The sequence below is a fragment of the Mycteria americana genome, chromosome 6 (assembly GCF_035582795.1).
Source record: "Mycteria americana isolate JAX WOST 10 ecotype Jacksonville Zoo and Gardens chromosome 6, USCA_MyAme_1.0, whole genome shotgun sequence".
In the NCBI taxonomy this organism is placed as follows: domain Eukaryota; kingdom Metazoa; phylum Chordata; class Aves; order Ciconiiformes; family Ciconiidae; genus Mycteria; species Mycteria americana.
Window position 1 is genome coordinate 739,898 of NC_134370.1, and position 26,139 is coordinate 766,036.

The following is a 26,139-nucleotide window of genomic DNA, read 5'->3' on the forward strand; positions in this document are numbered from 1 at the left end:
CCCGGCGCGCCCGGCGGCTGTGGAGCACCCCAAGGCAGCCGCGGCTCCGGCCCGAGCCGCAGGGAGCAAGCAGGGCTCCCCGGACGAGTCCCCTCCGGCAGCAGGGGCCGGCCCCCTCCCGCCTGCGCCGCCCGCGCCGCCAGCGGCACCGCGCGTCCCGCTCGGGGCACGGCCGCGCGGGGTTCAGGCGTGACGGCGTCCAGCGCGTATCTGCTGCTCTGCACCGGCACCGTACGACCACACGCAGCCGGGCACTGGGGCCCTGGGAAATAAGTGAATAGAGAGATTCCTCCTTCTCACAGACGAACGACAGAGAAGCATCAATACGCGTATACGCATACCTTTTGGTCAAAATTGTGTCTCTCTTTATTCAGTTTTTTCCAAGAGAAGTTTCAAGCCTACATGCTTTCGGGGTAAACCTCCCTAATGGATGAGTAAGTCAACGCCCTAGAACAAAGGCTGGCAGCAAACAGGATGCTGAGAGTTTATCTGAAGCCGTGAAAGTTGGGAAACATTTTCTGACTTTCAGGAATGATTCATGACTTTTACATTTTTGGGGCAGACTGTTTTAGTTAGTCACCGGCATGGTTTCAGCAACAGATTACACTCCCAGAGCCTTTGGCTCGCATTTCTAAATCCAGACTTTGAAACTTTATCCCTGAATTACACATACGACCTATGGAACTCCTTTTTTTTTTTCTCTCCCTGAAGATGATGTTAATCTCTATCTGGTTTTAGCTAGCAGAAAAACCTGAGACTTCTCATCTGTCCCAAGGCACTGTCCGTGGCCCCGGCTGGGACGCTGCCGGGGTGCTCTGGCAGGGCAGAGACGCGGCTCCTGCTGCCGGACGTTGCACGTTTCCTCCAGGCATTGCACTCGCCCAGCCTTTTTACTGCGTTTAAGATCACTGCAAAACACAAGCATAAACGCTGGGATTAAATTAAATCAGAGAAAAGGTAACAAAAGGTAACATTCAGAGTTAGCTTGATTGAATATAAAGTTTTAAAGAAAGATGCATCACAAATGTTGAAACTAAAGAGTAAGCATTTTGCAAACGTACATCACTTTAAATTCCCCGTCAGCAACAGGGACATCAGGAATCGGGGGAGGCCCCGGTGCCCGCCGAGCCCCGCAGCATTTGAGCAGGTGGCCCCGGTGCTCGGGGATGCCGGCCGCCGCTCCCGATGCCCAGCAGCCCCAGGCAGTCACGTTCAAAGGCTTAATTCCAGATCATGACACGTCACTAATAATACCCCTGGCACAAAAGCCTGGCGTGTGTTACTTTGCCGTGCGGAAACGTGACACTGCCGTTCTGACTCAGCGTGCTTTACGGAAAGTTGTGGCGTTCAGAGTGATTTAATCTGCTCTGTGGCTACACAGGGAGCAACGCCAGAGATAATCCACACTTTGAAGTAGAGGGTATCTGAGAAAACCTGGTTGGTTGTGAGCAGAAATTTGGGAAATCTGAAGGTATACATTCAATTATTAAAGAAAAACTCAAGGTGTCCCCAGACAATGTGAGTCAGAGAGTCACCCCAGACCAGGCATCGAGATCCAAATTAGAGTAATGAACTTAAAATACACCACTCGCAGGTGAAGGTGTCTGTGGGGCTGTTACCGTGTGGCCACGATGCTGCCGTGCGGGACCAAATGCCCTCGCAGGTGAGCGTTAGACGGCCCAAGGTACAGGCCGAGGGCAACAGCCACCAGAGACTTCTCCAGGGAGGAAACCCGGCCACCTCGCATGTGGCAACGCTTGATCTAATCCTTCACGACACGCAGCGGAGGAGAAAGAATTTGAGGAGTATTTTATTCCTACCTATTTAAACAAGAGAACTCATAGTCTACTTCTAATTAGGTTTTGTTATTGAGCTGTTATCTGATGTGGAAAGACAGACTCATATAAAAACGTGCTAGAATGGAAAATCTGAGCGCGGAGAACGTTCCCATGGGGCTCAGTGAACGGCCGTCACTTGGGGCGAGCAGCAGCCCCCTAAGGGGGTCTGTCCCTGCAGGGTCCCGTGACGCTTGCTTTCTACCTCCTTTTCTCTCCTTCTACACCATCAGGTACAGCCGCGTCCTGGGGCACGGGACGGTCCCCGGGGCGGCTGGGACGGTGCCCGGGGCAGCCCTGAGACTCCGCGTCTCCAGAGCATCTCACCCCGCCTCTGCCAGAGACCTGGCCAGCATGACGCCACGAGTAGAGAGGTGCAAGTTTTAGGGATGTTTTTCTGGTGAGACAAGCCCTGACACACGGACGAGCAGCACTTTCCGCAGCCTTGCTTCTTCCCAGGGAGCTCCCGCCAGCGCTGCAGTCCACACGGTCGCCGAAGTCGGGGTATGCGCCCATGGGTCGCTCCTTCCGCTCAGGAGAGGGATGGGGGTCCCTGCGGGGGGGTGGTCTGATCCTCCCTGCTAATGCAAGCCAGCGAAGTCCGCCTGCTCACGAATAACAACCCCCGGCCCCGCGCCGCAGGGTAATCACCGCCGTAGCATCGTCCCTCCCAGCCTCCCTGCCCTCAGCTGCCCCGGCTTACCCAAGTTCAGAGCAAAAGGTCTCGTAAAAGCCTCGGATTTGGGGAGGACTTTCCCTAATTGCCCTGAGGGCCGCTTTGAACCGCCACCACCCCCTGCTGCAGTCACCCCGCTCGCAGAAGCGCTGCGGCAAATGATCTCGCTGCCAGCGCTGCCTGCCAGCAGCGGCCCCGTAGCGCACCGCAGGGCGCTCCCACGGCGCGCGCCTGCCGGCAAGGCCGGGAGCAGAAACTCTCTGAGGAGCCTGGCTCTGCCTGCACCATCATGGCTCTGCCTGCACCATCATGGCTCTGCCAGCCGGGAGCAAAACGCCCCGAGCTGCAGCCGAGCCCGGGCGAAGGCAGCGGGCAGGCAGCGGGGAGGCAGGGGGCAGGCAGCGGGCAGGCAGCGGGGAGGCAGCGGGCAGGCAGTGGGCAGGCAGTGGGCAGGCAGCGGGCAGGCAGCAGGGAGGCAGTGGGCAGGCAGCGGGCAGGCAGCAGGGAGGCAGCGGGCAGGCAGCGGGGAGGCAGCAGGCAGGCAGCGGGCAGGCAGTGGGCAGGCAGTAGGCAGGCAGCGGGGAGGCAGCACGGAGGCAGTGGGCAGGCAGTGGGCAGGCAGCGGGGAGGCAGCAGGCAGGCAGTGGGCAGGCAGTGGGCAGGCAGCGGGCAGGCAGCAGGGAGGCAGTGGGCAGGCAGCGGGCAGGCAGCAGGCAGGCAGCAGCCCCCGGAGCTGCACCAGCACTGTCCACCACCAAGTCGCTGAAAATTCAGTAAATAAAGGGCTGTCATTTTGGGGGACAGAGGGGGAGGCTTATTTTGCTTTTAATAGGAATTAATACCCGGTCGTCTCTTGGCTTTTTCCTTAAAGTAATATGTTGCATCACCCCAACAGCGTATAAACAACAGACAGCGTAAAGCCAAGTCAATCCATCTACAAGGCAAAAACAGACACCGTGGAGAATGCTGCAAGGGTTTCAGATTAGAGTTGGGGAAAATAGCTCACTCTTTTAGCTCACAGCTTACACAGAGTTAGGTTTTACAAGTCAGACACGATTTATGTTACAAAAATCTGCAATTCCCCTTTTAGGCCACTCACCCGAGCTGGCAGCTGCTACCAGAGGTACGGCGTATCGTCCCTTGGGTGTTCTGCCGTTCAGAGGATTTCTGACCACCGTTTCTAATTTGCGGGAAAGCTTGTAGCAAAGGGCAACAAGTCAAGTGATAGGTGCTGGCTTAGGTTTAGCAACCTGAAATTCATTCCGGAAATACTTTCTTAGTTTCCCTAGGACTCACTACACTTAAAAGTCTTCATTTCCCCAAATGTCACACATTTTGTCCCTGAAGAAACCCCTGAATGTCAATAAATACCAATAACCTTTATTTGTGAAAAATGTATGCAAAGCCTATAGCCAAACGAATCATCTCTTTTTTGTAAATAAAAGTGGGAATTGAAAGCTTTTCGTGGTAACTAATGCCAAGTGTTTGATGGCGCATGTTAAATGAAACATACAGGAATACGTGGGCTCTTTGGTGTTCTCCTTCCTTCTGCTACTGGCATCTGCAAAGAGTTTTTGGCTTCCAGAAGCGGCAGCAGCAGCGAGGTGCCAGCAGCGAGGTGCCAGCAGCGAAGCAGTTAAAGTCCTGGCAGCGCGGGGACACACATGCCGAGCAAATGCATTTCTGTTTTCACAGGAGAGAAGGCAATGCAAATATACCAATACTGTTTACACAACAGAGAGGGGAGGGGAATATCTCCATTATCAACTAGTAATTTTTCCAGACAAAGAAGTCTTTTCTGTAGCGCAGTAATCCTCTCATGCACCAACCATATATAATTGACACTTCTCAATTATACACCTACAGAAGCACAAGGTTATTTCTTGTTTAGCTAGTTTTCAAGCCAGTGTGCCAGCTTTCCACATTTTCCATTACTCCACACCTTACGTATTGCTAATGCCCCTGATAGGAAATTACACACACTCTAATTACGGCACGCCGGGCCTGTCTGCGCCGCTCCCCCCGCCCTGCCGGGCTGCAGAAGCAGCAGAGCATCGGCGAAAATTCCTCTGCGTTATTCAGGCATGACCACCCCGCTCAGAAATCAGCTCTCCTCTTCCCTGATCTGTGATTTTCCGTTTCCTCCCCGGCCAGGTCTTGCACAATGACCCCGCGGCGGCTGCGTCTTTGCGACGGTGTCCGCGCGGTCCCAGCCCTTCCAGGCGCTCAGAGGCAAGCGCAGGCGGCCCGTGGAGCGGAGCGTGCTCTCCCGCTGTGCCACCCGCAGCCAGCGTCCCCGGGCTGGAGCCGCTCCTGCAGGGCAGGGCACCGGCGCTGGAAGCCCCAGCACCAGGTCCTGCCTCAGCCCCGGCCTCGCCGGCCAGAAGGCAGAAAACGCAGGTCGGAAACCATGAAAGCCACGACACCCGGATTTCTTACGGGCGCCAGCTCCCAAACTCTCTGCTCATAGGGGTTTTGCACCACTCTTACGTCTCTCGCGTGAGAGGGGGTTAAAAACGGTTTTGAACTGTGCAGTGCAGAACAGCCAGTGGCCAGTGCCGCCCCTAAGCCCGGGTGCCCGGGTGCCCAGCGAGCCCCGCAGCCCACGGGCCAGCACGTCCCAGGCGGGCGCGCGGCTCCCTGCCCTGCGGAGGCCTCCGGGAACGCCGGCGGCTGCGGGAGGCTGCAGCGCAAGACGCTGCCCGACAGCCGTGCAGCACCCGGCTCTGAAGGAACCAGGCTTTGTGTCACCGTGGCAAAGACCGGGTGCTATTTAGGAAACAAACACCAGGTTAAAATCGTCGTGGCAAAGGTGGCAGTTCTGCCCCTGCCCTCCGTGCGCCCGGGAGCTCGCCCAGCGCCCGCCCGGGGCCCCGGCACTTCCCCGGACGTCTGCACGCCTCCCCGCGCGCCTGCGCCGTGCAGGGGGGATACTGCGCGTGGCAGCTTTATGGATAGCGCACTCACGCGCTTTGCACTTTTCCAGGTTTTTTGGGGGCACTTTCGCACACCAAGAGGGGGAAACAAGCAAAGGCAAAGGTATAAGCCCTTTTGCTCTCTATCAAGAGAAGAAGCGTGCTTCGGGTAGGGAGGAAAGCGGGGAGCCCACCCCACCTTTTGCTCAGCTGCTGTTCACGATCCCCACCTCGGTTGTCACCCCGCACCTTCTGACCAAAGGGCCGCCCCGCCGGGCTGCCCCGGAGCGGTGTTAACAAGGTCTCCAAAATGGTCTGGGGCCCAAGGTTATACGCGGCATTGCGGGGGCAGCTTCTCCCTGCTCCAGCCGAGACGGACTGCTGCCAAACGGGTGGCCGAGTCGGTGTCCGCCACTGATTCACTGGCCGCCTAGCTCAGACGAGGGGTGGGGGGCCGAGGCAGCCATCGCTGGAAAAGCACGGGGAGCTGGCGGCTCCGGTGAGGCCCCACGCCGCAGCCTGACGGCTCTGCCTGCACCAGCCCCAGCCCGCGCCGGGGGCGGAGCGGGCTCCGCAGTAAAGCGGTTTCTGAGCACGGCGTCGCTCCGCGTTTGGCCGTGGATTTTGGCTCCGCTCGCGAGGGCTGCTCGCCTCCCACGAGCTCCTGGCTGCGCGCAGGGCCGGCACTGCTCGAGCGCGGGACTGGTGCTGGGAAAATGTGCGCCCAGATGGTAAAAATCCATGTTTCTCTCTGTGTGTGTTACTGGTGGTTTCAATAAATAAATAAAGTTAGTGCAACTGAATTCAGAGATAGTCCTCATAAATGTCCTGTGCTCTGTGAGCGGCCTGGAAACGAGCTCAGTCAGAACTGGTAAAAGCCACTGAAACGGCTTGTTCACCCCCTTCCCCAGCCCTGTGCACACACACAGAGCTGAACTCTGCTTTCATCAGAGGATTCATGCATGTTCCTCTATCACCAACAGAAATCAAGGGACTCATTACTTAAAGGCACTGAGCTGCACTGTGTGCAACAGACCCGTGTTGGCTTAAGGAGCCCAGGGTTTATTTTTAGACCCATTTATACGTCTCTCACTTTAATCTCTCCTTGTTTAATCTGTTTTTGCACTCCGTTCTGACACTAGCGATAGGCAAAAAAATAATCAGGTTTAAAAACGCCATCCCCAAACCCCAACACCGCGTGTTATTGACCGCAGCAAGAGCAAACGCAGACACGGAGGAAACTATTTATAGCTCAGATAAACAGGCAGAGGTTTTGCTTAACGAAAGGAAATGGAAAAATCGCGCTCAGACATAGACCTTGAACGCGTTGCCCTTGCCTGGGCTCGGGAAGGCTGGCGGGTTCCCGCTGTCCCTGCCGTGGGATGGGGACGGGGACAGGGACCTGGTCCCCGTGGGTGGCTGGGGACAGGGATGGGGATGCGGGCGCTGCGGCCGCTGCTGGGCACCAGCCAGGGTCTCGGCTGTCGAGTGTTTCTGGTTTTACAAAAATGCTGAGTGGGAATTTTGTTTCTGCCCTAAAAACTGGATGGGAGCAGAGAGCGATGTCCTGCCCCAGCCTGCAGAGGATTGCTGCTGCGTGACTCACGGGAGCGGAAGGGCTTTAACCTGCCTTCGGCAGGGACTAGCGGAGGATGCCTGGGGCACTCTTTGGCCAGACTAGCAGGAACAAAGGTATTTATTCAGAAAGTAAAACATATAGCGCACAGCTCTGTGTCACATTAACTTTGAACGACCCTAAACGCGTTAAGTAGAACTAATCCAGCTGAGTTTTCCAGGGAGAAGGAATACACAGCAAATACGTCTCCGCCAGGGGTTTTCCTCAGCTTCTGTGCCCTGAGACTCTTGGAGATCAGGGGTTTTATTTTATCCACCGTTTTGCATCGAAGAGGCCCAGCTGGGGCCAGCTGCCACAGCAGCGCGGGGTCTGCTGAGCGGGGGGCCGTGGGGAGGGCAGCCCCGGGCAGCCCCATGGCACAGCATGGCACGGCACGGCACGGCATGGCACGGCATGGCACGGCACGGCATTCCACGGCATGGCACGGTGTGGTGTGGCACGGCATGGCACCGCCCCGGCAGCGGCTCCCCGGGGTACCCCGTGTACGGGGCCCGGGGTGCGGGGTCGAGGCCAGCTGCGGGGGATGGCGGGATGCCCCGTGCCTGTCCGGCAGCAGCGGTAGCGGCGTGTGATGCTGTCCAGGCTTCCGAAAATGCTGCCTGCAGCGTCCGTCCCCATCGCCCGGTTTGTTCTGCTCGTCAGGAGCTCCGGGCAGGGAATGCGGTTCTGACTGAGAATAAGCCGACTGCTTTCCCATTTTCTTAGCCCACTTGAAGCCAGCTTGAATCAAGTCGGAGGGTTAATCCCTGAATTTCAGGCCCAGGGAACAGGGCTGTGCTAATTCTTTCCTGCAGATTTGCTAATTTGATTTTTCTTTTCCTGAGACTTCAAAGCTGAACCTCCAGAGGAGAACTTCCTAATCAGCAACGAGAAAAGGAAATCACTTATTTAGTGGGAAGGATGTAGACATACCAAAGGGAAACATTTCCATATTCTTTTTATAGCTATGAAAAACAACTTTAAAGAGTGAGTCCCCTAAAATCTATTTTTATTGCAAAGAAATGGAGCTTTGGGACCCTTCAATGTAGTCGTCTTGTTCTCTGTACCTATAAACGAGAACATCAATGAGATGAGGTGAAGTGGAACATCTTTTCCTTGTTCAAAATATTTTACATTATTGATTGGAAGAGGAGGAAGGAAGCCAGGAAGAAGCAAAAGTACTCGTGAAGAGTGCAAAGCCAACCCTTAGATTAAATCTCCTGAGCACTGAGTCAGTCCTGCAGTTTCTACGTGGCCCATGAACATTTTTTGGACTCTCTAACTCCAAAGAAATCCAAGTTTAGACCCCCAGGAACCCATCGTTGTACACAAAAGCTAGCCTGCAGCGCAGAGCAAAGTGTTGGCCAGATGAGTCTCCAGTGGAAACCGCAACTTAATTATATAATAAATGATTAAAAAAGTGTAAATAGTAGATCTGTATAAGACTATTTCCCTGCTAACAAACATCTGCCTCTTGCTATGGACATAGTAGTCCAGCTACTTGTTGTTGGGTCTTTTCACAATTATCCAACAAATTTTCCCTAAATATACTGTGACTTCAGGGACTGCCAGAAGATTCCAGATGTAGTCCAAAACCTGAATTTTAGCACCAACTAAAGCTCTCATCACAGCCACAGGAAAGACAAAAAAAAGCCCTGGGACCTATGCGACGACAGAAGTGAGGCCAAGCGACTCATTACTGCATGAACCCCGCAGAGGAGCCAAGGAGGATGCTGGAGCAGCTCTACGGTTGCTCCTTCCCCAGCTGGCCATGGCACAAAGCAGTAAAAAACATCAAATCTGGTTCCATTTTCTAGAGGTCAGAACGAGCCCATTTTCCACAGTTTTCTGCAGTGCTTTATACCCTTGGATTTTATCCAATCCATTTTAAAAGCTACTGCTGCTTCAAAAGCTGGCCTGCTGGCGAGACAGCCCCAGGGCGCTGGGGCACTGGCAGGCGCAGGGCTGCGGCCCCCCGGGGATGGCCGTCCCCTGCCCCGGCCCCGCGCCGCCGGGGACCTCGCCGGGCAGAGGCTGCTCTGCGGAGCGGGCGCGGACGTGCCAGCCGCTGGCTGGGGAAAAGCTGTGGCACCAATGCTTCGTCAGCCGGCGAGACCTGGCATCCCTGCCTGCCAGGCTGCAGCCTCCAGCCCTTCCTCCAGCTGCAGTTTTGCCCTTGGGACGTGTTTTGGCAGGTTGCAGGGTCCTTGGAGCCGTGGTTAATGACTTCGGGGCTGCCATGGTCTGAAAGCTGCTGGGACACATTTTAGCCTTGCACAAATGCCTGCGATAGCCATAGATTTAAACCGGAGTTTTAAACTGGACTTCTCCTTGGGACCCGCGCCCTCCAGGACCGCCCAGTCAGCCCCCGTGGCTGCCGGCTTTTATGGGGGGAGGTGGCCATGCACGCCCCAAGAGAGATCTGCGGTCCTCAGCACAGCGTGAACGCTGACTGTACAGCACGCCTGACTGTTCCCAAGAGCCGCGTTCCCCGTGCCCGCTGCTTGTTTCCACCTTTGTCCTCGGCACCGGCCGCTGCCTCTCCTCCTCCCACCCCTGCACAGCCCCGGGCTCTCCCAGCGTTACCACCCCGGGGCAGGCGCACGGTCCCCACCGCTGCCGCCGGCATGACGGAGCGCTGGCCAACAGCCACCCACCGTGGGGACGGCCGTCGGTTCTTGCAGCGGCATGCCCGAGGCACGGCAGTGAATTTCCAGACTAATTCATCTACTGCACAGCAGTTGATGGCGGCACCATTAAGCCCAGCCAGAGGCGTGAGGACATAAAATTTACCTCTTCTTTTATGATGTCAATTTTCAAATATTAAATTAAGGCCGCCTAAGTTAAGTCAGTGGGTACAAAGGTGCTGTTGGCAGGGTGGTCCAAAACGCTGCGAGTTCGGAGACGCTGCCACCGTCTGCTGGAAATGACCGAGCTGTCTGTTGGCATGCCCGGCCGTTTTGGTTTAACCGCACCCTGCCAGCGGTGCCACTTCAGTGGACGCTGGAGTTGCTAAGAATCTGAGATGCAGGAGGACAAGGGGACGATGCTTACAGGACAGTCACGCTGCATCTAATAGAGAATGAAAACGTTTCCAAAACAGGAGGTTCACGTGCATAGCACTGTGTAGTTAATTACAAAAAGGTGACATTCATTTCTGCTTATTTTACAGCAGTATCATCTCTGTTGCTTTTAATGGGCTTTGAGACCGATTTCTACAAAAATCCTAAACTTTCTTTGCAACGCTTGCTAAGCTGAGTGCTTATTCCAAACACAAAATACAGCTGTATAAATTACACATTATTTAGTGACTCATAAGAAAAAGTGTTAACAGTGAGGGGTGGCTAAGAAAATAATTACACAAGAAATCCTGCAAATTGGAAACATCGCGGGACACTCCCAGCATAAATCTGAAGGCCTGAAATGAATCTCAGCAGCCCCAGGCTTTTGCTGAGGGTGGGTGGCAGCGGGCTCGGGGCCAGGCGCTGGGTGCAGGGTCCGTGGGTGCGATGGGGCAGAGGCAGCAGCAGCACCGGGAGCCCTGCCAGGGACTTCCACGCTCCGTCCCCTCCGCAGTCGCTGAGCCCCGGCAGCGCAGGGCAGAGCTCCTGGCTGGAGGCACAGGGAGCGTTTCACCGCTTGAAGCCCACGGGGTGTTTAATTTCGGAAGTTTCATGACAGTCACCCTAATCCGCAGCGATTGCAGTGCCAGGCAATGTTTGGGATGTCACCCAGGTGTAAGGAGTCGGGCGTCCGGGTGGCTGAATGCGTTCAGTCCTGTTTATTTAGCCTGGTAGTCAGGGCAGGGCTGAGCTGGCCGCCAGCCACGCCGGGGAGGTTGCTGAATTCCCAAGCCTCCCTTTTATTTACCAAAATTTCTCCAAACGGTACGTGAGCTGGAACTTCCCCAGGTGTCTCCTGGGTGTCTCTCACCCATCACACTGCATAGTAACACCACGGTGCTAAAAAACCCCAAGAGCCCAAGAGCTGACAGGGTTGTAAGATGCCCTTTCAAACACCCTCCTCCTAAACTGCTGTCTTTCAAGCGAGTGTCTCCTTTGAGGGGAGGAGGCTGTGCCAACCAGCCCGTCCCTGCTGGGTCTCATGAGGTGCAGGGACCTGCAAGGCCGCCTCGTCTTCAGCCCCTTCTGCCCCGGCCGTGGGAGGGTGGTCGTGGGCAAGCGCGGGGGCTGAGCAGGCAAAAGGCAGAAAAAGGGAAAGAAAGCCCCAAATGAATCCAAGAGCAGCCTGGAAATCGTCGGCTCTGGCTTTGCCATCCGTGGGCAGCGGTGCCCGTCTCGCAGCGGGGCCGTGGCGGGCTGGGCTGCGGTGGTGGCTCACGGACCCCGGCCCGCAGCAGCCCCCGCTCCCGCTCCCGCTGGCCCAGCCAGCCCCGCGCCGCGCCGTGCCGCGCCGGGGCCCCGTCCCCCGTCCCCGGCAGCCCCCGCTGCGTCCCCAGGAGCTGCAGGAGGACAGCCCTCCCTCCTGCAGCTGCGTGGGCCTCGCTCCGAGCGGGCCCTGCCACAATTAACTGGCTGCTGGGAAGGCATTTCCCGGGGAAATAGGAAGCCGGTTCATGAAGGATCACCCACCCGGCTCCAAACCCCCGCCCCAGCGTCAGAACCGCCTCAAGTCGTTGGAGCAACCAGGCCAGCCTCGGCTGAGCATCAGCGTCGCTCACCGAGGGAAAGGCAAGGCCGCCTGGAGAAAAACGGGAGAAAACGAGCGACGACAGCCGGGGACACTGCAAAGAGGCAGCAACCTCGGTTGCTTGGGGTAGGGACGCTCACTGAAGGACTTCCGCAGCTTCACATCTCTGCTTTAGTCTCAGAAACACTTTGATGCGATGGCTTTGCCCGTACGTTGCCAGCAGCGCCGGCAGTGCCGCCCCGCACTGCTGCTGCGGGGCACCCCTGCAGCCAGCACGTTCCTCTCCTCTGCGACGTCCCGTTCCACACCCGGTTAACCGGAAGAACAGCAGCCGCACCATGGGCCAGAAATGCACATTTGCTTTGGTTTCACCTCAACCTCCTTTCCCAAAAGGTGGTTGATGTGTCACAGAGTTTTGGACATACTAAGCTATAATTTCCTATACACAAGTTAGACATTTTTATAGCTGCACAGGGAATAGGATGGACTGCAGACTAAACCGAGAGCAAATGCATTCTTTTTTTGTAACAAAACCAATGACTTCACTAAAAGTATAATACGCCATCTTTTCCTCCGCTGGGAAAGTACCATTTAGACTCCAGCTCCTTCCCGAGTAAGCGGCAAGAAGCGTGCCCAGCACAGGAGCAGGCGCGGGACGGAGGGGAGGGGGATGGTTCCCCCAGGTGGGTGCAGAGGCTGCTCCGGGATGCGCTCGGCAGCGCAGCAGTTCCCAGCCGGTACAGACCACGGAGGTGAGCGACCAGAAATAACCAAGCTGTTTTTTTTTTCCTTTTTCTCATTTCGCTCACATCCAAAAGTGGCATCCCAACTATTTTCCGTGGCCTTTAACCTATGCCTTCACCAAGGCTCGGCTGCATTTTCCAAGTGGGCCTGCAGTCTGAGCTGCCCGAGCGAGGAGTCGACCCGTGGGCCTCAGCTCCCCTGCCCGAGCTGCTCCCGTGTCCTGCCCGAGCTGCTCCCGTGTCCTGCCTGAGCTGCTCCCGTGTCCTGCCCATGCTGCTCCCGTGTCCTGCCCGTGCTGCTCCTGTGTCCTGCCCGAGCTGCTCCCGTGTCCTGCCTGTGCTGCTCCTGTGTCCTGCCCGAGCTGCTCCCGTGTCCTGCCCGTGCTGCTCCCGTGTCCTGCCCGTGCTGCTCCCGTGTCCTGCCCGAGCTGCTCCCGTGTCCTGCCCGTGCTGCTCCTGTGTCCTGCCCATGCTGCTCCCGTGTCCTGCCTGTGCTGCTCCTGTGTCCTGCCTGTGCTGCTCCTGTGTCCTGCCCGTGCTGCTCCCGTGTCCTGCCCATGCTGCTCCCGTGTCCTGCCCGTGCTGCTCCTGTGTCCTGCCCGTGCTGCTCCCGTGTCCTGCCCGTGCTGCTCCTGTGTCCTGCCCGTGCTGCTCCCGTGTCCTGCCCGTGATGCTCCTGTGTCCTGCCCGAGCTGCTCCCGTGTCCTGCCCATGCTGCTCCCGTGTCCTGCCCGTGCTGCTCCCATGCCCTGCCCGAGCTGCTCCCATGCCCTGCCCGAGCTGCTCCCGTGTCCTGCCCGTGCTGCTCCCATGCCCTGCCCGTGCTGCTCCCATGCCCTGCCCGAGCTGCTCCCATGCCCTGCCCGAGCTGCTCCCGTGTCCTGCCCGTGCTGCTCCCATGCCCTGCCCGTGCTGCTCCCATGCCCTGCCCGTGCTGCTCCCATGCCCTGCCTGAGCTGCCCATGCTTTCATTTAAGCGAAACTGCATTTTCCCTCAAAGCCCCAACCTCATCTTTCACAGGAAAAAGATTTTCAGTGAGCTCCAATTCAGTTTCATTACCAAAACCTTCTATTTTACACTTTGCAGTAAGAAAAAGATTGTCAGCATTTTCAAACAGACTCTTAGCTTTGTTAATAGTTCATTATTATTATTATTATTTCCTTCTCTTACAACTCTCAGTATTTGAGCTCACCTTCTAGCTGGTAACACTCAAGCTCTGGGGCCAGCAATGAAGATAAAATGGGGAAGCTGCAGAAGGCAGCCTGGGTAAATGTGCTTGTTCTGGCTGAAGGAAACGCTCGCCCGACTGCGCTGTTATCCCCATCCAAACGCACAGGAAGAGGTAAGGGTGGGTGAAGTGGATGAAGTCTCCACTTCATTCGGGAGGAGCGGCACTTCTCCGGGCGCCCAGCAAGCTGCTGACGCGCCGGCGCTGCCGGGGCAGTGAGGTTTCGCTCCAGTATGGCTGGGGGCTTCTGAAAATTTTGCACCGATATCCAGGTTCTCCTGGGAATCCTTCATTCCCTGGCAGGAATTCCCCTGTCACAAACCAGCAGCGGGGTGGCTGTGGAGGCGCAAACGGGCTGCGGCACCCTGTGCTCCAGGGACCGGCCCCAAACCGGGCGACGGAGCAGCCTCCTCTGTCCTGGCGCGGGCGTTTGATTACTCAGATATAATTGGCCAGGGCTCGCATAGCCGCAGATGTTATAAATGGACACAAAGTGATCCAGCCAAAGTTTTTCTTTTTATTCTAGCCAACCTATTTGTTTAAATCTTCTGCATAAGTGAATTCCAGAGAGAGACAATGCTCTGCGAGAAGAACATTTCTTCTGTTGGTTCTAAATGTACCGACCTTTCCGTTTGTACTTGGCCTCTTGAAAAATACTGCTGTTAATTATTATCATTACTGGATCATAGAAAAAGTCTTGGATTTTAACCATTACATTTAACTGAGAAAGAAGAGTAACTCAAAGCCTTGGAAAATTACATGGATCTCCAGTGCGACTCTTTGAAAGACTTATTAAAAAAATCTACTTAAAAATGCATTATACTCTCTTAGCTTGTTTCGATCATTTAATTCAATTGGTTTGTCCTTGGAAATCAATAGACCACAAAGAAAATACACTTCTATTTTCCACATCTAATGCAGAATATGTGAATAAAAATAATTGTCAAGACCACCAGCCAGGTGGAAAATTCTGTTCATTTTATCTCCGCAGTGACAGCTGGAGTATCACACACATTCAGACATATGAGAAATTCACCTCTGTTCTGTTTAATCCTCTTCAGTGGCGGTACCGTGGTGTAACTGCCCCTCGGCAGAGCAATGGCACGCTGACGTCACTGACACAAAGCACGTTCTCTGCCTATATTGCATTTAGAGCCCAACAATAAAACCTGCCCTTGGGATCGATCATCAACGGGTGTTTGACCGCACAAGTACTTTAGGTATCACTAAAAAAACCAACAACCAAACACCACCCAAAAAACCCCAAATCACGCTGACTGCTCTGACCACAAGCAAGAGCAGCGGCGCCTGGAGCGGGCTCCGAGTGTGGGTCCTGTACTGAAATTGTGAGGCCGACGGTGTTGAAGTTTGGGGCGAACTCACGCCCAAGTGGAGCAGTGCCAAGGTGCAGAGCTGAGATCCGGGGAGCGGGAAGGAGAAAACCGACCGGGAGACTCCCCCGAACAGAGACCAGAGCTGGCCTCTGCCGGGATCCTCGAGATCAGGGCGCACTGCGGCACCTTCGACTGCCGCTCCGCACCAAACAGGAGGAAAGCAAAAGCCTAAAAAGTAGGGGCCCCCGAGGGAGGTGCAGCAGTGAGGAAGCTCCTTGGCGATCCCTCGGCCAGATCGCTGCTCTCCACTGGGCTCTGCGCGCCTGCACCAGGGCAGCCTGGGAGCAAGGCTGGACAAGGCTGAGGGCTCGGGACCGGCCAGTCGCGACGTGCGGCCAGCGGCCGCGCTGGCACAGCCGTGCGGCATGGGGGGCCGCGCTGGCACAGCCGCGCGGTATGGGGGGCCATGCTGTCGCAGCCATGAGGTATGGGCGGCCGCGGTGGCACAGCCATGCGGTGTGGAGGGCCGCGCTGGCACAGCTGTGCGGTGCAGAGGGCCACACTGGCACAGCCGTGCAGTATGGGTGGCTGCGGTGGCACAGCCGTGCGGTACGGGGGGCTGCGCTCCGGGCCACGGCTCGCTCCACGCTGCCCGAGCTGCTCCTGCCACAGGAACCAGGTCGCTGCCCAGGCAGGAGGGTCCACCGCGGGGCAAGCACCGTCCACAAACTCTTCAACACAGCCAGGGTGTCACGTGTGGGTGAGCGGGTTCAAGGCTCAAAAGTACAGACTGTCCATTATTTTTGGATCATTCTTAAATTTTACATATATTCGTAACTTGGCACTACGAGGCTCCCACGCTGAGCATGTCCAAACACGCAGGTGCTAAAGAGAGCATGGGGGGACGAGCACGTACGCTTGTAGCATATGGGACCAGGTGCCCATTACGTTTCTTTACACATACTACCATTATAGGAAATGAATCGTAAGGAAAGCAAACACTCCAGCCTCACATTCCCTGCACTGCTGAGTGGGATGGTTACTCTGGCTTTTATTGCTAGAAAAATCTTTCTTTTCATGCCCTTTGAAACTGTGTCCTTTGAACTGCAGTGCTTTCGCTAACACTGCTGGTCAGATCGCGCTCCCAACAGCTGAGAAATTTGAGATTTAATTTCAGGCTTCAAGGGAAACTTTCGTTGCAAATCAATGTGCTTTAAGCAAGATATACCCAGAAACTATCTAGTAAAAATCAAGATCTGCAATTTCCCCCCTAAGCTTTCAATACTCTCATACATCTCAGCAGATTTGCAATATTTAGAAATAGTTGTTGCTGCCACTGAAAATAAAAACCACAGCATATTTGGCCATCACATACACATGGCTAAATATAACACCTGATGGAAACCGGCAACAAACAAGGTGGTTATGGCATGGGATAAAACCAAGAGACAAAAAACCCTTACCCATAAATAAGCAAACAAGTAAATAAAAGGTAGTCACTTTCCTTTTCCAAGTTCCCACAGTATATTTCAAAATAGGCATTTCTGTGAGTGACTGCGGAATTTGCAGAGAAAATTAAAAAGATTTTAAGCCAGCTATTATGCAGCGGTACGGGTGGGTAAGCCACGTCCGAGCTCTCCAGCCGTGCTTCGCCATCACACACGGCTGCTCTGATCTCCATCGCTTCGGGTTTGCTGGCGGGGAAAGCAAACGCACCGCACGGGCGTAGAAAGCGGGGCGTGGGGCGGCTGTTTGACCCGGACCCCGAGAGCCGGGGTCCCCGTGTGCCCTGTGGGTGCTCAGGGCCCCCTCCACGCTCCCGCTGCTGCTCTGCTGCTTTGGGAAATAAAGCACCTTGTGTGCAGAAAGGGGGACCCGGCCGGCGTCACGCATGTGCCCCACGCATCGAGCGTGCGGTTGCTCGTGCACCGTGCTCCCCGGTGTCCCGCTCCCCCGGCCAGGGTCTCCAGGACACGGCAGCAGGACATCAGGCCGGGCCTTGGGGACCTCTGGTGCCACGCCGCTGGGGAGCCTGCGGGCACAGACACCAGACCCCCTTGTCCCCAGCGCGGGGCTCGCTCCCCATGCCCACCCGCGGGCTGGGACCTGCCCAGCTGTGCCCTTTGCTGGCTGCGTGGCAGACCCACGCCTGGGCAGCTGGAACAGAGCGATCGCGGAGGGCTGGCTGTGCCGGGGCCGTGGGGCCGTGCTGCCCCGGCTGCGCGTCTCCATCGCTCCTCATCGGCCAGAAGCAGAGGTCTTCTTGAGAGCTTAGGAGTTCAAAGTGTTTTCCACCTCTGCCGCAGCCCCCCGAGCAGCAGCCAAGCACTTGACTGATGCGGCCGACTGCGGTCAGGTCACACAGTTTCGGGGCCGGGAGCGTAACGGTGTCCTGCTCGGCCGCAGGGACAGGAGCAGGGACGTCGGGGCAGGGCCAGCGCCCACCTCCACGGACACCGGTGGAAGCTTTTCCTTTGGGACCTGGTTTCTGAGCAGGAGTCTAAGTGAGAGCGAGCAGTAACAACCACATGTTGAGCATTAGTCTGGAGAGCAAAGCTTGTTTTGTCTTCTTAGGGAAAGCCCATGCAGTTAATTCCTTCACTGCCGCAGAGGCACAGTTTGCTCATCCCTGTTACAGTGGGAGTATTTTTCCCATGATAGCCTTTGAACCTGGGCTGCGTTAGGCACCAGAAGCATTCCCAGTGCTGGAAGCAGTTGCCAGAGCTGACATTTATGCTTGCAGTCGTGCCTGCACAGATGCAATTTCTAACCTCGATCTCCTGCTCCGGGGGAAACACCTGCCAGCAACCGACGGAGCCGCCTTTGAGGGTCTCCGAGCAATCCCGAGCGATGCTGCTCCTCCCACGCACGGGGCCCGAGCCAGGTTTGGGGAGGCAGCTGGCAGCCCCACTCACGTTGCCGCTGGCCCCTGGTGTGCAGCACGCCCAGCACCCCGCCGCAGCGGGGGCACGCGGAGCTCAGCTGCTGCCGCACGTCCGCTCATCGGCGACACGCATTTTCTGTTACGGCGGAGCCTATTCTAAGCTCACCTGTTGTGGACAGTATCCCCAGCAAGCTCGAACCCAGCATTTTTTAGCATCTCCTCTGCAGCGGAAGGGGCATGGAGCCCCGCACCCTCCCTCGCCCGATATCATTTCCAATTTGCAGGGGCCAGTTGAGGCACAGGGACATTCAGTGACCATCGGCATCAGAAGCTAAAAGCTGTCGGTGGCACTTACAGTGCATCTGTCACCAAATACCGCAGCACCCGGTCCCTGCCCGGAGCTCTGAGCACCAGCCAGAAAGCCTACACCAACAAACCAACCGTCTCCTCTCGTTTCATTAGCGCTCATTAGGAGGGTTTGCAATGGCGTGTGGGAAGTTCTGCCAGCTGGATGTGGTATTTAAATATCACAAGTATAGCACACACGCACGCGCGCGCACACACGCGCACGCACAAAATAACCACAAAATTTATGACAAACAAGCATCTGCCTCGGGGAGCTCCCATCCATGGAAGAAGAAACTGGCCATGCGAAGAGTCACAGCCAAGCTTTAGGTTTCCGTGTCCCCCCAGTGCCCCCCGCAGCTTACCCTCACTTCAGAAATACCCTCAGACGAACAAAAGCGAAACGGCATTGGCCCTGGGAAACAAAGCCGTGCGTGTCTTTGGAAGCTGAAGGCTTCCCCACCGCCCTCCTCCCAGTCAGCCGAAGGAGTCATCTGATGGCAGTCAGATGCTGCCAGTATTTTTAGAGGGGCTATTATGCATTAGTTCAGGACTCCGGCGATGGTAAAGCATAGGCGAGTGCTCTGAATGCCCTTTTCACTGCCAGCTTTCTCTGAGTAAATTTTCAAGCTGCTTCTGTGCCATAGACGTCAGTTATATACTGTATTAATGAGGTCTTCCCCAACCCTCTGTTTGAAGTGCTCCTCTAACAAGCACAGAAACGTTAAATTGCAGAGGCGGGCGAGACCTCGCAGCTCTCTCAGGCACCGGTGCTTTGTGCTCAGCTTCCTTATGGGGGCACAAACAGCATCAGGCGTGCCCCGAGGCACAACTTCAGGGGGTCCCGCAGCCCACGCCTTGCTCCTTTTCTGCCATCAGGATGTTTTACCAAACCCAGGTGCCATCGTCCCCGTGACAGCCCGCCCTGAACCTGCAGCTGGGACCACGGCCTCTGGCCTCGCTGCTGCTGCTGCTGCAACACCACCGGCAGACCCACAGGGGTGTGCACACGTCTGCACACGCGTGCGCACGCGCACACGCGCACACACAGGCACACACACAGGCACGCACACAGGCGTGCACGCATGCACACACACGCGGACACGCATGCACACACGCATGCACACACATGAGCACACGCCCAGCCATTGCAGCTGATCTCTGCTGCCGTGGGAGCTCGGGGCTCTCCCCGTGCCGTCACCCCAGCAGAGGGGCAGGGGCCGGGCTCCCCTGCGCCCGCGCTCGCGCCCAGCGCGCCCCTGCAGCCGCCCCTGCAGCCGGGTCCCAGCGCTCCGCCGAGGGGGCCAGGAGGAGCGGGGGGCTGGCTCCGCATCCCCGCTCACCCTGGACCAGCAGTCGCTGCCTGCTGCAAAATCCCCGCGCTCCCCAGGGCTGGTCCGGCAAGATTTTTGCCTGTGTTTCTCACGGTAATGTTTGTACCCTGAATTAGGCCATTGCAGCCCAGAAAAGGAGAGGTGTAGTAAAAAGCCTTCTGTGTTCCCCAAACCTGATTTTAACTCCCTGCAGGGCAACGGCTTGTCTGACTGCGTCGTGCCCCCGCCGCGCCGTGCCGGGTTAGCCTTGCTGCCGTGCCCGGCGGTGGCAGCGGGGCCAGCGGGGTGGCACCAGCGTCTGCCTTTCCTGGATGCTGTGAGTCACTAACGGTGTCGTTCCCAACACGCAGGTGACAAATCCTGCGGGAGGGAGAGCGGCGGGTTTGTCTCTGAAGAGTGAGTTTTGAAGTGAAGAGTCTGGCTGCAGGGAGGATGTCTCACCTCCCCAGGAAGCCCGGACTCTGCACATCTCCGTAGGAAACGGCCCCGCTCCCTGGGGACGCCATGGACACAAAGCCCCACTGCCCCTTCCACGCCGCACGGCGTGGGGCAGGCGGGCATCGCCGCCGCTGTGGGGGCATCGACACAGCCCGCGCAAGCAAGCGATTCCCCGAGGAGCAGATGGGGCGGGTGGCAGGGACGAGTAGCCCGAGGCGCTCCAGCTACCTCGGGTCTGGCCTTCAGCCCCGGCCTCCAGCCACCATCCTCTGCCCGGGACCTCGCAGAGCTGGGCGCAGGGCATGCGCGGTGCCCCGGCGCACAGCCTCGGGCAAAACATTTTTAGGCCAGAGATCTGAGCTTGAACAATAAGTTTTGAAAGAAGAATGTTGACCAGGCCTGATAATGATTTGTACGGGCATCAGCTGTCAAACGTTTACGTTGTAGCTCTCAAAATACAGGGAGCATCAAACTGCGCAGGACTTGAACCCCTCCGTGCGGGTGATTTAAGGTTGCGTCTGGAGGGAGGTGAAATGCCGCACTACATTTAAAGCATCTGAGGGGAAAAAACCACCCCAAAACTGGTTTTGCATGTCACACAGACTCAGTTGCTGCATATGGGAACGAATGGGGGCTGTTTTTTTGGAAGAAAGACCATTTCTAAGAAGTAACTGCTTGCCCTGCCCTAGTTTCTCTTTCTTAATCATAGGCAGGCTCGTGACGGGTGTTTGGGGAGAGGGGTGCACGCCAGCCGCAGTGGCTGCTGTGTGCGCAGGGGGGCTGGCGCTTCCCCGGGGAACGCTGCTGCGGAGCAATGGCCTCCTGCTGCAAAACGGCGTCCTCCGTCCCTCCCTCACCCCGGGAAATCGCGTCTCCTCCAGCCCCTCCGCCCGCCTCCAGCCCTTCACAGCCTCTTCCACCTCTCAGTCCTGCCCTGCTTTTGGGCACCTGGAAAACCCTCCAGAGCCTTGGTCTGTGCCAGAAAAGCAGCCACGAGATTTGGCTGGTGTCTCACAAGAGCAAACCATTGCATGTACAAACGGGCTTTCGCCACTTTTTGGGAGTGGGTTCGCTGTAAAACGAAGGTGGGCTGCGAGCGGAGAGGGGCCTGTCCTGCACGTGGGGTGCAGGTGAGCTCCGCCGCCACGGAGAGCAAGGAAACCTGCTGGGGAGCGTGTGAACCCTCTGGCAGAGCAGGGGAGCAGCGGACGTGGCCTTGGCAGGACAGCTTTCTGCATTTTCAGGGACACTGGACGGTGCAAGGATGAAGCTCTTTTTGGCTTGGACTCTCCATACACCGGACTCCGCACAAACTCGGGCAGCACAGAACGCAGGCCCTGGCTGAAACACGGTTCTTGGGTGCTGAACCACGCCGTGGGACGGCCCCGCATCCTGCCTGCCGCCGCCGCCGTCCGTCTGTTCCGCGCCCCGGCCCCGGCCCTGCTGCTGCCGCCGTCCGTCTGTCCCGCGCCCCGGCCCCGCCGCCGCCGCTCCGGCACTCCCCGCTGGAAGGAAGCGGCCCAGACGCGGGAAATGTTTATTCATTGCCAAAGGGCAAAAACGAGATGGCAAAGCCTACTTCTGCCTTCTGGTTTTTAGAATAAAAGCATCGGGAATGGCGGCTGGTCGCCCCCGTCTCCCGAGAGGAGACCGAGCAAGCCTCGCATGCAGGCGGGCTGTTTTCTCTCCGGCCCGGGCTTTTAGGGCTGTCAAATCCTGCACAAAATGCTCGCTCCTCCCAAATGGTTTTAAGGCACTGAAGTATAATAGGTGCTAACAAAAAGCAAAGTGTTTAAACAATCTGACTATAAATCTCTTCTGCTTTCAATTGCTCAGCTTTCATCCCCTGTCATAATTATTTATATTCTTCTACACTGAGTTCCTGGACAGATGAAACCTCAACATCTAATGGAAAAAAACAAGCGGGGGGAAAAAAAAGGGCAGCGGAAAATAAAAAAATCCTTGAATTCTCGATATGCGTCCTACAGAAGGAAAACAAGCATCTGCCCATTTTCATCACCCTGGCAAGTCACCCTGCCCTGTCAGCGAACTGCTCAAGTCCACGCAACGCTGTCCTCTCCCCGGATGGGTTTCCACCTCCTGCTTGTTCTATGTCTTCTAATTCCTTTGTCTATTGAAACGCAGCAGTGAGTCAGCCCAAAGCGCGCACAGTGCTGTGAGACGGCCCCAAGACAGGAATACAGTGCAAATAAATAAAAGCAGACAAGGGCTTCCTATTCCAACCGCCCGCCTCGTCGGCGAGAGGGTGGGTGCGGGGGCCCGGGGACCCCGCCTGGGGAGCAGCGGCCAGGCCCGGCGAGGGGGCAGGCGACGCCGGCGGCTGCTGCCACGGCCCTGAGCCCCCCGGCCAGCCCAGCAGCAGCGCCTGCCTCCGGGGAGGGCAGCTGGAGTTACGTGATCCCTCGCTCGCTTGAAGAAGAAAAATATTTTCCTTTTGAAGGAGATGATAAGCCGCTGCTTGGATTCTTTCAAAGTAAAACTTTGGGGTGTTGATGCATAGAAATGTCTTTTTTTTTCCCCCCAATTCCTTTTTTGAAGCCTAAGAAATGTGCTTATCGGTGCTGACAGGGAGGATAACGTAGACATACAATGCATTAATTGCCAGGCATGCATCACCCATCAGATCAGCTCCAGTAGAGACCAATCCTTACACGCGGTCCTAAACGTTATGAAATTCTCCTTTATTGACTCAAAGAACTAAGGAGGGTATAAGTCCCCCCTTGGAAACATCCAGCAGAGATTTACAGATTTCCACAGTCAAGTCCGGAGCAGAAGCACAGACCTCGGCAAGTGGCGTGTTCTTGACTACTGCTTTAAGGAAGCATTTAATGTAGTTGACTCATCAATGAATGTTACGTCAAACGCAATCTATGTTTTTAAATGTTAGCCATAAATAACTTCTTTAAAACATGCTTTCCTTTTCTCTATTAGATGTAAATCTCTACTGAACACCGTATTAACTCAACTGTGCTGGTTTGCTTTGTTTACAAACAAGCCACTAGTAAAGTGGCTGCTGTTTGGAGATGATAATCTGGTTTTGATGGTTTAAGCGTGAGGGCTGCAAGCAGACTCGGACTGCGCTCCATTTGTTTCGCGTTAGCTGTACTGCAGAGGAAGGACAAGGGTTTCTGTTGGAGGCTACCACCTGCACCGGTCGACTCGGCATCAAGTCAAATGTTTGGGTAGGGAAACACCGCTCGCCCTCTCTTCGCCTCAAGCCGTAACCCACCTCAGCTCCTTTGGCTGAGTAAGAAACTTCGGGTTGATGCATGCCAGGGCTTGTGTGAGAAGCGGTTTGACACAGACAGTGTCTGTTTTCTTTGTTATCATCTAGTATGAACATAAAACATGAAATAAAATGATTAAGCAAGCTGGAGAAGGAGTTTGTTTGGTCTGTCTGGAGTTTAAAATGCATTTTTAAAGCTCTGTGGCCAGTAGATTGTGTTCTGCTGGAAGCATAAACGGCTTTTTCAAACACAAGCCCTGCTAATAAAGGAAATGCTCGTTCCATATCTAGAAAGCTGTGCGACCTTTTATTTTTATCTTTTTTTTTGCACTAAGTGTGCTGAAGCATCAGAGTCAGCTGTAACTGGTAAGCCTAAATAGCGTATTCGAGAGCAGTGGGGTTTTATTTAAAGAGCCTTCGCTGGGCAGGCAGGACAGGCTCTCCCATATGTGTCCCTTTGCCTCACGTTCTCACGCACGTAAAACTGCGACGCAAAGCAAGCATTTAGGAGAACCTGACACAGAGGAGGTCTGGACGCAGAGCAGGCTGCCTCTCGGCCTGGTGCCTCCGTCTGGCGCCGCAGAAGAGGGTACGGGCAGAGCCTCCGCCGCAAACCGGGCCCCGTAGGCTGCCCTGGCTCTGAGACGAAACCTCTCTGTGCGCCCGGGCACGGCGCGCCCGGGCTGCAGCTCGGGCCAGAGCTCCGGGGGACGAGGGCTTGCCTCCTGGTGCTGCATTGCCAACGGCTGCCTGAACAACCAGGTCTGAACCTCTCTCGGGTACATTTTGACTCCTATTGGTTCTGGGAAATTGCTACCTAAATATTGGGTCCCTATAACCCAGAAAATGTTGCCAGAGGAAAGTTTGAGAGAAATTCCCTTGACTTAAAAATCGCTGCAGACCTTTGCTCCCCCCTCGGGTGGTCGCCGCAATGGCTCGGGGCTGGGGCCACCAAGCCCTACCAACATCAATGTGCCAGCTGTGCCACCATACTGGTTTCTGGACCGCTGCCCGCTGTAGCCCAGTGTTCACAGTCTTTGCACAAAACCTGCAGCAATCCAAAGCAGGCAGCACAGGCTGGGCTCCCAGGGCTCGCCCCACATCCCCCCCACGTACAACACATCCCGCAGCCCTGTGGCCGCCTACCCCCCGACCCACGGCCGAGAGGTCTCTGCTGCGGACCCTGGGATGCATCTTCCCACACACGCTGGGGCAAGTGTCCTGTCCTGGTTTTGGCCGGGATAGAGTTAATTTTCCTCCTAGTAGCTGGTATAGTGCTGTGGTTTGGGTTTAGGATGAGAATAATGTGATACCACCCTGATGGTTCAGTTGTTGCTGAGCAGTGCTGACACTGGGCAAGGACTTTTCAGCTTCCCATGCCCTGCCAGCGAGTGGCTGGGGGGCACAAGACGCTGGGAGGGGACACGGCTGGGACAGCTGACCCCCACTGCCCAAAGGGCTATCCCACACCGTATGGCGGCATGCTGAACAAAAAACTGGAGGGAGTTGGCTGGGGGAGGCACGGCCACTGCTCGGGGACGGGCTGGGCATCGGTCAGTGGGTGGTGAGGAATTGCATTGTGCATCGCTTGTTTTGTATGTTCTTTTATCATTATCATTTCCCCTTCCTTTTCTGTCCTATTAAATTGTCTTTATCTCAGCCCACGAGTTTTACCTTTTTTTCCGATTCTCTCCCCCGTCCCCCTGCGGGGGAGCGAGCGAGCGGCTGCGGGGTGCTGAGCTGCCTGCCGGGCTGGACCACGACGTGCCCCAATCCGCCATTCCCCCAGACACCGCTCCGCTTCCCCCCCCCCGACCACCCCTTCCCCTTCCCATCTTTAATTTACTCGGCCTCACTCAGATCAGGGTGACAAGACCCGTCTGCGCTTTTGCAGTACTCGAAGGGGTTAAAACCAGAGGGAGAGGAACTCTGCTCCCTATCAGGGTGAGGTCTGATTGCTTTGGGAGGGGTGAGGTCCCAGCCGGATCCCAGTGCTGCACGGCGGCATGCCTCAGCAGAGCCTCCCGCATCCCATCGCTGCAAGGCAGCGTGGGGTTGAGCGTGAGCGCGGCCGCTCCGAACTCACGTGTAGCCCCCCACGCCTCGGGGGTGTTCTAAAGCACGCAGATGTCCTGGGGTGCCCACCAACCATCGCCCCCGAGGGGCTCGGACTGACGGGAGACACGACGTGTGCCCAAAGAGCCGGCCACGGGAGCGTCACGCGGGCACGCGACGGATGGGCAACTCTGGCTGACCAGAAAAAGCCACACTCATTTCACCAGCGTTCAGGCTGAGGACCAAGGCCGGTACCGGGAAACCTGGCCCTCCTCCACCCTCCTGCTCGGGGGGACGGCCCTGCAGCCAGCACACGGCAGTGCTGGTGCCACGAGCCGTGCCAAGCCGCTCGGAATCGCTCTTCTGTCGCACTGCCAGTTTGTAAACCCCACGAATAGCTAATTTCTCGGCTACGTTCAGCTCAGTAACTATGTGCTCATTAAACACTGCTGCCAGAGCTCATTAGCGAGCGCACGTGCCCCTGGTTGCTGCACAGAGAGCATGCGTGGCTGCAGGGTGATGCTAATCTGCCCCGGGATGTGCTGAGCGCCCCGGGACGCTGCCTAAGGGGCGGGGGGCAGTCGCCCCACGGAGCTGCAGAGCCAGCGTGGGCATTCCCGGGGCAGAACTGCCCTTGTGGCTCCCTGCACCGCTGCCTGCTCCGGCTGAGAGCGGCCAGGTAACAGCATCGGTCGCCCTGCCCGAGGGCGGCCCCCTCGCGTCCTCTGTCAGTGCCAAAGCAAGGTCAAAACCACGAGAAAAACCGTAACGCACAGCGCCTGCAGCGCGGCAGCGGCGCGCGCCGCCCCAGGGCACAGGCCGCGGGCACGCCGCGCGCC

General features: G+C 56.6%; 1 protein-coding gene across 1 annotated transcript in view; it reads right to left on the reverse strand.

Annotated features, from left to right (window-relative positions):
• Positions 1–355: 355 nt before the first annotated feature.
• The window catches only part of PWWP2B (PWWP domain containing 2B), a 67,594-nt gene continuing 41,810 nt past the window's right edge, over positions 356–26,139 (reverse strand). Inside the window, exon 3 of the mRNA XM_075504304.1 lies at positions 356–908. The gene's annotated coding sequence lies outside the window, so the exon portion shown is untranslated. The remainder of the gene's footprint in view (positions 909–26,139) is intronic.